Source organism: Lolium rigidum, chromosome 7 (assembly GCF_022539505.1).
Source record: "Lolium rigidum isolate FL_2022 chromosome 7, APGP_CSIRO_Lrig_0.1, whole genome shotgun sequence".
Lineage (NCBI taxonomy): Eukaryota > Viridiplantae > Streptophyta > Magnoliopsida > Poales > Poaceae > Lolium > Lolium rigidum.
Window position 1 is genome coordinate 311,550,793 of NC_061514.1, and position 8,413 is coordinate 311,559,205.

Here is an 8,413-nt window from a genome sequence, read left to right on the forward strand (position 1 = left end):
GGGTCTCAACTATAAACCCGGCAAAGCCAATGTCGTTGCTGATGCGCTAAGTCGGAAGTCCTATTGCAACAATCTTATGGTTAAGCAAGCGCAACCTTCTCTCTATGAGGAACTTGCAAAACTCAACCTTGAGATTGTTCCTAGTGGATACCTTGCTAATCTTGAGGTGAAGCCCTCTCTTGAAGACCAGATCAATAAGGCTCAAAAGCAAGATTCTGGCATTACCGAGATCAAGAAGAACATTGCTAGCGGAGTTGCTAAATGTTTCTCCATCGATGATCAAGGTACCATTTATTTCGGTAAGCGTCTAGTCGTGCCGGATAAATCGGATCTCAAAGAGCTAATCCTTAAAGAAGCCCATGAATCACCCCTCTCCATCCATCCTGGTAGTACCAAGATGTATTGGGATCTCCGCCAAAGATTCTGGTGGTCCGGGATGAAGCAAGAGATCGCTAAGTTTGTTGCTGAATGCGACGTTTGTCGTCGCGTAAAAGCTGAACATCAAAGACCTGCTGGCACTCTCCAACCTCTATCCATTCCAGAGTGGAAATGGGATGAAATTGGCATGGATTTCATTACCGGTCTCCCCAAGACCAAAAATGGAAAAGATGCTATATGGGTAGTGGTTGACCGTCTGTCCAAGGTTGCTCATTTCCTTCCTGTTCGGGAAGATATTCGTGCTAATCAATCGGCCGATCTATACACGTCCCGGATAGTCACTCTTCATGGTGTTCCCAAGAAGATCATCTCTGATCGTGGAAGCTTGTTTACTTCCAAATTTTGGGAAAGTTTTCAGAAAGCTATGGGAACTCGTCTTTCCTTCAGCACCGCCTATCATCCTCAAACCGGTGGTCAAACCGAAAGAGTGAATCAAATTCTTGAAGACATGCTCAGGGCCTGTGCTATATCCTTCGGTAAAGATTGGGAAAAGTGCCTTCCATTTGCCGAGTTCACCTATAACAACAGCTTCCAATCTAGCCTGGGCATGGCACCTTTTGAAGCTTTGTATGGCAGAAGGTGTAGAACTCCTTTGAACTGGTCCGAAACTGGAGAAAGAAAGTTCTTCGGACCAGATATAATCAATGAAGCAGAAGATCAAGTTCGCATCATTCGCGGGCGTCTGAAAACTGCTCAGTCACGTCAAAAGAGCTATTATGATCGCCATCATCAAGAAGTGAAGTATGAAATTGGTGATCAAGCTTATCTTCGGGTCACTCCTCTCAAGGGTGTTCGTCGTTTCGGTATCAAAGGCAAACTAGCTCCTCGCTATGTTGGTCCTTTCCGCGTCCTTGCCAAGCATGGTAATGTTTCCTACAAGTTGGAGTTACCTTCCAATTTTCCTGAAGTTCATGATGTCTTCCATGTGTCCCAACTCAAGCGTTGCTTCAAAGATCCTATCCGTGGTGTTGATCACGAGACTCTTGACCTTCAAGAGGATCTGACTTATCGAGAACATCCTGTTCGTATCCTTGATGAAGCCGAGCGTAAAACTCGACGTCAGAGCATCAAGTTCCTGAAAGTTCAGTGGTCTAATCATTCCGAGCAAGAAGCACCTAGGAACGAGAAGATCGTTTACGATCTGAGTACCCTTCCTTCTTTTCTAAAATCTAGGAATCTCGAGGACGAGATTCTTGTAAGGGGGGTAGAGTTGTAACATCCCAACCTTGTTTATCTAACTAAATGAGTGATCATGTGCATTTCATGCATTTAGTTTGCATTTGAGCAAAATTTGCATCTCCATTTTTTTGAGTTGTGCAAATTATTCTCTATTTCTTCCTCCTTCAAATCTTGCAAGTTTTATTAGGCAACATTGTCTTGTTGTTATTTCAATAAGCCCATGTGTGTCTATAAATTCTCTGTAAAATTTGAGTTCAAACAAAAATTCAAAACAGATTTGAAATTGGGTTTTGAAAAGAGAAATAAAAACAAGAAAAAGAAAATAGGGAGAGAAACCCTCCTCTCTCTCCCTAGGCCGCAGCCCACTTCCCTCCCCCTCTCTTCTTTCCCTGCCTCGGCCCAAGTCAGCCCAGCCGCACACCAACGCAGCCCAACTACCCCGCAGGGGGGTTTTTGCAAAAGCGTCGTCGTCCTCCTCGCGCCTCCAAGCAGGAGCTGGCAGCACGCCGGCCACCCGATGGTGCCGGCGGCCCAGATGCTCCCCGCCGCCCCCCGGCGGCTATAAGAGCTGCGCCGCCGCCGCCCGGAAGCCCTAGCCCCCTTTATTTCCTCTCCCGCGCTCTCCCGACGCCCCAAATCCCTAACCTAGCTCGCAGTAACCGGCCGGCCGCCGTCCGATTCGCCGCCGGCGAGCCCTCCCCGGCGTCGCCGACCCCTGCCTCTTGCTCGCGGTGAGCTTCCGCACCTTCTGGTGCCCTCGCCCTGCTCCCCCTCGCCCTGTATCGCCGCCGCGCCGCAGCACCTGCCACGGCCGCCGCTAGAGCTCGTCGCCGGACTAGCTCCGGCGACCAATCGACAGCGGCGCCGCCCCCAAATGGCTCCCCATGCCGAGGCTCCTCTTCTGCCCCTAACCGCGCGTCCTCTCGCCCACGGGAGCCGCGGATTGGAGCTCCACCGGAGCTCAATTGCGAGCTCATGGCCGGCTGACGTCATGATGATGTCAGCATGACGCCATAATTGCTTTTTCCTATTTTTTTACGTATTTTCAGTAAATACTTTCTGTAATTCTTTAAATAGAAAATAATATGACATGTGGGTCCCCTGGTCAGGATTTTAATAATTTCATAAATGTTTAGAAAAGAATAAAATTATGACATGTGGGTCCAACTTTATTATTATTTGTTTAATTTTCTGAAATTGATTTAAAAATGAATTAAATTTTGGAAATTCATAAGTAATTCATTTTAAATCAGAAAAATATAAAATTATATATCAAAATGATCAGAAAAACATTTCCTAATTGTTTATCCATGATTCATACATGCTTGAACCAATTAATTGTGAGCCTTAGTAGAAACCCTAAATCAACCCCTCTCATATGTCGGGTTCGAAGCCGAACCCCTTTAATTTCCATCGATGCACCTAGGGTTTAGCCCAACCCCTTTAATATGACATGTCATCATATTGTATGTGCATTGCATTGTACCTTGTCTTGATCGTGCTATTCCTTTCCGGTGTTTGGTTCTTCACGATAGGGACCGAACGCGAGCCTGAGATCAACGCCACCGAAGAGCGGCACCGAACAACGAGGGACAAGGCAAGCCCTAACCTGGTTCATATATGGTTTCGAAATGCTTTACTTCGGTTCTTACATATTGCATCCGCTTCAAATATGTTTTATCGGCAGTTGTAGATATCCTATGTGTGCATAATTCCATCCTTGTAGCCCGAGTTACCGATCCACCGCTCCCGGCAGAAACTAGGTCTGAGCTTGTTCGCATCGCTAGAGCCGTATATGTGTTATGCTTAGCCATGCTTAGTCATGTTGAAGTCTGATCCATCCGGTTGATGAATCAGAGCTACGAATGAACCTAGTTTGATAGGATGACGTGGTAAGATCAGTGATGATGTTAATAAACATGCTAAAGGCTTGGATGGGCCGCCACATGGGATGTGGTGATTTGACTCGTTCTCGCCGATACTAGGACCTGAGTTCTTGCCTCTGGAACCAAGACTGAGCGTACAACCACACGGGGCCCATGGGAACCCCTTGGCCCGAACTTACCTAGCTTACCCATGAGTCAATTAGTTTGCGAGTTCCATTTGCCATACGCATGGGGAAAGGTGGAAAAGGTTTTCAAAGTGCATCATACGGGGCGTGGCTAGGGTGAAGGATGCTGGAGGCATTGAAGCTCGGATCCCCTGCGCATAATGACCGGGACCGCCTCGGAGAGTGGCTACCTACGATGACGGAGCTCCCGGTTAGTTTGACTCATGGAATAGGCGAAGTAAGGGAAAGGTTTTGGTCGACCACCCTCTGCAGAGCACACCAAGGAAGTGTGTTAATCTATAGTGGCATTAAGAGTCGGTCGGCGCGTGTGGGTAAAGTTGTACACCCCTGCAGGGTAAATCTTTTCGAAAAGCCGTGTCCACGGTTACGGACGACTTGGGAAAGGACGTGATGATCATAGATAACTTGAACCTAATCGTAAAACTTGATGTTAATGTGTGAATAAGGATCCCTTCTCAGGGTGTCGAGGGGTGATCCTAGGTGATAGGTTCAGGTAATGATGAAGATTCGGTGGATTCAACATGATGATCTTAGAGCTAGAGTTGATATCGCTCTCTTACCTCTTTTTAAAATGGTCTGATTAGACGAGCTTCTGCTCCCTCCTGTTTACAAAGGAAAACTGGCTTTCCGCAAAGTAAGCTCCACATAAAGCCTCGCATACCCGCTTTGCTAAGAGGTTGTACTAAGTCTTGCTGAGTCCCTGTACTCAGCCTTGCATGCTTTGTTTCAGACGAAGTCCTTCCAACAGATGGTGGCTTCTACCTTGACGTCGACGAGTAGTTCGGAGTTCCTCAGGCGGCAGCACGAGACTTATGGGCTGGGACGTCGCCTTATGTTATGGCCTCTTAGGCCCTTTGCGATCTTGTTATCTAGATAACATAATTTGCTTTCCGTTGCTTGTTGAATTGTGGTCGGTGACCTCTGCGTGTAATAAATTTGGATCTTAACTCTGCTAAGAGTTGTAATATATTTGCTTTCAGTCGTAGAGTCACTGTTGTGTTACCGATTCTCACCCTGTAGGCCCTAGAGATCTAGGTTAGGCTTATGCCAGATGTGATATCTGGGTTTGTCTAGCCCTGACCTCCGGGGTCGCGACACTCAATTCCTTTAATAATCTATCCTTATCCTTTTTATTTATTTTTTGTGCCAATGATAGCCTCTAATAGGAAGGAGGTAAGATTTGGGGAAGTTGCTGTCCTGAAACAGATTCTGTGCTGCCACCAAAAAAATTGTGACTCCCAGCCAGAACGTCGGATTGATCTGAATTTCTTTTAGCATATGCTCCGGGTTATTATCTAACTTTCATTAGGTTTGAACTTTTAGATTTGAGCAACAGAGGATTTTATAAATAATCAATGTTTACCTGCTATTCTGTTTTGATAGATTTTTGCCACTATTTGCATTTGTTTATCCATGTTCGTTTTCTTTCTTTTGTTGTTCTTGTTTTGTTTCTACTTTCCAAAACACAAAAAGACCAAAAATATTTCTTCTGTTCCTCTTCATTTGCATCTTTAGTTTCTAAGTTTTAGTTTGTTTCATTTTCTAGTTACGGTTTTCTATTCAAAAATCCAAAAAGATTTTGCTTTGTTTGCTGATTCAAAATTGAAAACCCCAAAATATTTGTTGTTCCTCTTTGGTTTTGTAAGCTTGTTGCGAGTTCAACGAGTCTTCCGTGACTACATTGGAGCTTGGTTATCATTTCATATTATTCAAGCCACACAAGTGAAAGGCAATAATGACGATCTATGACAATTCGAGATGTGGTTAGAGGCTGATATGAACTCTATTTGTTTTCGTTTTTGTACATATACTCATTTATGTGGACATGTTTGGTTTGTTCGTGTAAGGTGTATGTTATTTAATGATGCTTAGTAGTTTTTGCTCTCTTATGATTAGTTCTGATTTACTAATAGTAGGTAATATGTCATATAGATGTTTGCTTGCATTGCTCTATTCATAAAATGGTATGACATTGTGGTATCCTCCTCTGAATGTTTCATTTGAATCGACTTGGCACATGCTCACGCATGCATAAGACTAAACAAAAGTAAATTAAGCCTTGATGGTTTATTTTTCCTCGGAGTTCTTGTATTACTTTTATGCTTCTGTTAATTTTGTTCTATTGCAAGCATGATTATGACAGTTACTGCTTTCTTGATTGTCGCTTCCCAGTCTATTGGTAGCCTTCACTTGTACTGAGTATGAGCTCTACTCGTGCATCCAACTCCCAAAAACCAATTTTTTCCAAGTGTGTCCATCATACCTAACTATATGTGCTATTTCACCGCCACTCGAAAGTAAATTGCTTGTGTGCTACCTTTAAAACCTTCAAAAACTATTACTTGTTTTGTGTTCCTGTTTTAGCTCATGACGAAGTGTTGGATGTTTTATTCTCGCTTTCATGTTTATTTGGCTTCACACTTTGACTAGCATGCGTAATGTGCTAGTCCCTAATATTGCAAAAAGAGTAGGCAAGTGGGTGCCCAGCCCACTAAATATAAAATAAACAAATAATAAAATAAGTCTCCTAACACCACGGGCTTGAGAAATCATGAACTTAGCTTTTTCAAACAAAGGAGAAGGGGAACTTTATTGTTTTCTCTATGGGAGCCTCTCTTCAATCCATTAAACATGAAAGGATGATAAATCATTTGATACCAGTCGTTGACATAGACATACATACCTCTCAAAATATATTTTCAACACCTCTATTTTATCCAAAATAAAAAACTCTAGCATATGAGTAATCTTGCTTCCCTTTGCGCAGGGCCCATCTTTTACTTTTTATGTTGAGTCACCATCCTTTCTTTGACCAACTTATCGAAAGTATAGCTGTCATTCTTAATGTAATATGCTTGTCCCAGAATAAGATTAATGGTGGTATAACTGTGACACTTGTATCTTTCGATATTTTTACTTCTAGTCTTCTCTTCAACTTCAGAGGTGCATTGTCATTTATGATTTGCTCCACAAATAAGGGCAAGCGAGGTACCACTTTATCATATCATATTATGAGCATTGCAATCCTGCAGATACTTATGTTTCATGTTGCTTATTATTGTGTTGGTATCTTTTCATAACTTGCATGACTATTGAGTAGCTTTAGTTGCATACTTCTTATGATGAATTGTCTAAGTACTTGATCATATAGTGATAATATATACATCATATGAAGCAAATAGGTTCGTGAAAGTTTCTTTTACCGCACTCAGTTGTCACTGAATTGCTCGAGGACAAGCAATAAGCTAAGCTTGGGGGGAGCTGATACATCCAAAACATATCTACTTTCCCGAAGGCTCACGGAGCCAGAAGACGAGGTAGAGAAGAGCCACGGGGGGGGGGCGCACACCATGCCTAGGTGCGGGCCACCCCCTGGCCGCGCCTAGGAGTGGTGTGGCCGCCTCGGGCACCCCCTCGGCCTCTCCTCCTGCCTATATTAAGCCTCTAACCTAAAAAAACAGAGGGGAGTCGACATTTTTCCAGAAACAGTTCTGATGCTCCGCCGCCACCAGAAACCCCAATCCGGGATCCAGAAAATCCGTTCTGGCACCCTGCCAGGACGGGGAATTGGAGGAGATCATCGCCATCATCATCATCGACGCCTCTCCGTCAACCATCCGTGATTCCCCCATTCATGTGTGAGTAATTCCCCCGCTGTAGGTTGTAGGGGATGGTAGGAATTGGATGATATCATTCATGTAATAGCTATAAGATTGTTAGGGGCATGGTGCCTAGTATCCGTTATTAGTACTTTTGACATTGTTGCAACTTGTTGTGCTTAATGCTTATCACTTTGGGCCCGAGTGCCATAATCTCAGATCTGAACATGTTATTGATTCATGAGAATAATTATTATTTTTGATCTTACCTGCAAGTTGTGTACACATATTGTTGTTAGGAACCCGAGGCTCCAAAGTGGGATAACTGGAGGGGATGGCTGTGATGTGAGGATCACGTGTGTTCACAGAATGTTAATGCTTTGCTTCGGTGCTCTATTAAAAGGAGTACCTTACCCAGCATGCTATTTATCTTTATGGAGAGATACCTCTATTGAATTGTGGACCCTAATACGTCTCAAACGTATCTATAATTTTTGATGCTTCATGCTTTTTTTACACCAATTCATATATGTTTTGCTTACACTTCGCTGCACTTTTACATGATTTCCTGCACTAACCTATTAATAGGATGCCATAGTGCCAGTTCCATGTTTCTGCTATTTTTGTATTTCAGAGAAGTTGTACATGAAATATTCTCGGAATTGGATGAAACAAAAGCCGAAGTCAATATTTTACCGAAAGAAAGACGAAGTCCAGAGGGGGGGGGTTCAAGAGGGGCCACAGGGCGGCCAGACCACCCCATGGCGTGGGCCCGCGCCAAGGGGGGTGTGGGCCTGACCTAAATCCTCCGCCTATTTATACATATTCTCGAGAAAACCCTGGATACCCGAGCCTCCATCCACGAAAATTTCCTCGCGGCCGCCATCGCCACTACTAGGAAAAGGCCTAGCCGTAAGGTTGACTTCAGTGGCGCACCATGATGGCCGTGCGCCACTACTACTTAGCAGTGGCGCACCACAAAATGGTGGGCCACTATTACAAATGTAGTAGTGGCGCACCTTGTTTGTGGTGCGCCATTACTAATTCCCGGCAGGAGGCCAGCTCCCACCCAAAACTAATAGTGGCGCACGTCTCCATGGTGCGCCACTGCTACATGGCTTACTTA